Below are 3,582 nucleotides of genomic sequence, written 5' to 3'. Positions count from 1 at the left end.
TGGATAACTTACTAGCTTTGCTAAAGTAATGTTACCTTATGCTTTCATCATGTGTTAATTTTTTGAATACCAAAACAGACTCCCTCTCTCAGAAAAGTAAAAGACAGTTAAGTCTTTTTTATTAGAAAATTAAGAATGTTGAAACAGCTAAACCTGGTTACTTTTTTTTCCAAACAAACTACATAAATAATTGCTTTCAAACAACTGAAAAAGTAGATGTAACTACAGCTAGTAGAGCCCACAAAGCCACACCGTCTGTCATAGACTTTTACAATAGGAGTCTTGTCATGATAGTTTAGTTACTGCAGTAATAACTTTTCCCAGTACATTTGTGTCAAAAGGCATCAGTTGCATATGCTGATGGAAACTGACCTTTAAAGTAAATAGGTGATGCTTTGATTGATAAGAGACATTTTAGTGTTAGTAACATTACAAATCAAAGAAGCTGGTGCATATGGTAGGGGGAAAACCCCCACTAAAATTATTAAAAGTTAGTGAAAGATTTCAGTAGACAAGCATTGTAGAAACAGCACTAAAGAACCACTTTTAATCCTCAAAATGCTCTTATGATGTGTTCCCAGAGTGCTGTAACAGGCCACACTCACAGAGTCTCATTCTGCTAATGTAAGCGATGTAGCTTAGTCTTACAGGAAGTCTCTCTAGGCTAACTGTCAGATTTTGCTTGTAGAAAGGGATAGGAATGGACTAAGGCTCATCATGACTTGCTCTGTGTAGCCAGATTTATGTGGGGTTTTTTCTACCTGTGACCTGTTTGGCTTCTGGGTGAGTAAATATCTTAATGTATGCTCCCAATGATACATTTTGTAGAAGACAAACTTGTAATATCTGTTTCCTTTTTTGTTGGTTTCCTTAGCATTGAGGTTGTAACTTACTAAATTCTGTATTTTGTGCTTAAAACTTTAAAATCTTGTACTATAAACTTTGAAGTCTAGATACTGTAAATATACTGCTTAGAGAAACAGTCTTTCTAGCTGCTGCCTTATCAAAATAATTTCCATTTGTAACTCATTGATTTGAGGTCTGCTACCTCTGAAATTTTGCTTATTCTTTTACTTTAATGTGAAGATAGTTTTAGTATTTTGCTACAATGTTAACAAAATTACTAACACATCAATACTGTTACCATAATTTGTATACAGGGAAGAACTACTAACACAACTTAGAAATATGAAGTATCTTATGTATCCCAGCTCTGAATATGCATATAAATAAATTAACCTTTGACAGTAGTTTTTTGGAAGAAACACCATGTGCACTTCTTATAAACCTTGAGCTATGATGTATTGCTAAGCAAATGCTTGCCTCGTGTTGAAAACGGGTGCAGAAAATCCTAAACTGGTCGCATTCCAAAGATAATAAAAAATGTAGGAGTTCAAAGCGTAGCCTTTGACTAAAATGTTTCTGAAATTCAGTCTTTCTGGCTCATTGTAATGTGCCATCTGACTTTATATCGAACACATTATCACGTTATCTTAACACTGTCGTATTTTCCCTTAGTAGTTAACTGTCTTTAAAACTAGTATTGTTTAATACAATATTATAATATCAATATTATATTATGTTGACTTTTGGCTAATCCCAGATCAACATTTTTTAGTTTCCAGTAGCTCTGTAAGTTATGACAAGATGGAAGAAGTGTCATATAACAGAAATGACTAGCTTGTTTTTATTGAATGTGGTTGACTGTTCAGTTGAGAGATGCTCTTAAGCTCTTGATTGTGACTCAGCAAACCTTAAAAATTGCTGCTGAGGAATGATACTGGTGGTTGTGTCATCATGGGTAGTAGGCTGCCTGTTGCCTGTTCTGATCAGACTCCACTTGAAGTTTATTACAGAGAAGCAGCAAAAGGTGTTTGGGGTATTATAGCATGAAAAAATATTTGTGGTAATAGTAAAACCTTACATGTTCAACTTTGATTTTTAATGAAGAGTTTGAATATCTTAACGCAGTCTAATGCATCCTAGTGTGGTGCACATTGTGTCTAATGTGCCTGAGATGTGAGGAATAAATGATAAAAATTACAAGCAGGTGCAATGTTTTATATATTAAATACACCATTTCCAACAGCTTGTTGCCAAACACAAGTATAGAAAGTGAACTACGGGATACCCTAGCATCTGAGGTGAAGCTGACTTTTGAACTTAATGATAGTTGGTTTTTTGGTTGTAGTTTTAAATTAAAACCACTCCTAGTGATCAGCATAAGATCTAATCATTAAATAGTTTTTCGTAATAAGCAGCTTCGAAAATTCCAGCAAGATGGAATAAAAGAACCTTTTTCTTTTGATTACTTCAAAATTATGTAATAATTTCTTAACATGTATTTTGAAACAGCCTAATAGCATCTTAAATTGCTTGGAGTTTTGAAAATATCAGTTATTTATTGCAGGGTTTAAGGTTGTTTTTTTGTTGGGTTTTATTTGGATGGAAATGTTTGCTTACTCGGCAAGTAAGCCACTAGGAGGATGAATCCTGGGGTACCCAAGTGTCTGTTTATTCCCAGGACAAGTCATGGCCTGGGAAGAAGAGTAGATAGAGGAATAATATTCTTAACCCATTAAATTGGTAGCTGTTCCAATCTAACACTCATTTACCTTCCCAACCTTTCCTTCATCCAGTGTTAAGACTTTATAAGTAGTGTTTCCAGCCAGTGACATACTTTTAGGAGCTTATATACTTTTTACTGTTTGCTCATTCATTTTTTTTTTTTTTTTAATTGTTTGCTATTCTTATCTGTAAGCATGTAACCTAATTGTTAGATTTGGAAGACAAACTTCTCCCTCCACCCCATCTGAAAAGGATACTAGCTAAGTTTTCATTACTCCTCTCCAGTACTTCCTGTGGTTTCTGAGGATACTTTTTCTCTTCTCAAAACCATTGACTTTTTCCTAGTGGCTATGACTGAATTAGCTGCTTCTGAGGTTTTAGAGTGAACTGTTGACACAAGTAGATGAATTTGCTCTACTGCTTTCTAGTGGGCAGAGGCAGTCCATGGAATTTCAGTCAGTGCGATCTTTCATATTTCTACCTGAGCAGGTAGGAATTAGGGGAGAAGGAAATAACTATAAGAGGAAATCTGAGTGGAGGAAGGAGACAAGAAACTGTGATACCTTTTGAGATGAGACAGTGTAACAGGCTAGCCAGGGAGGAGATGCTAAAGGAGATGTAAGGGAAAAGTATTTAGGATAACTATGGGAAAGTGAAAGAAAAGACCTTGTACTACTTCCTCAAAGAAATTAGAGAGTAGATTACTTTCTTTTTTTTTTTTTCTTAGAGTTAATTTCTTTCCCTTTTTTTTTTTCTTAGAGTAGATTACTTTCTTCTTGCTGGAAATAAATTTTTCCCCCCGAGATCTTCTTGAAATCTTGCGCTTGTTCAGGAAGCATTTTGAAGCTTTCATTTGTTACCCTCTGAGACTGCTGAGTAAAGACCGTTGCCATAAACCCAGATGAAGAAGCTGGTCCCAGAGGTTGTTCTGAGTTTTCTGCCGTTCTTCTTACTGCCTGGATTTTGGCACTGGAAGTGATACACTGGTGTCTTCCACAGAGAAAGCCAGTGAAG

Source organism: Chaetura pelagica, unplaced genomic scaffold (genome assembly GCF_000747805.2).
Source record: "Chaetura pelagica isolate M959 unplaced genomic scaffold, ChaPel_1.0 scaffold67, whole genome shotgun sequence".
Classification (NCBI taxonomy): domain Eukaryota; kingdom Metazoa; phylum Chordata; class Aves; order Apodiformes; family Apodidae; genus Chaetura; species Chaetura pelagica.
Note: the sequence above shows the minus strand (reverse complement) of the source record.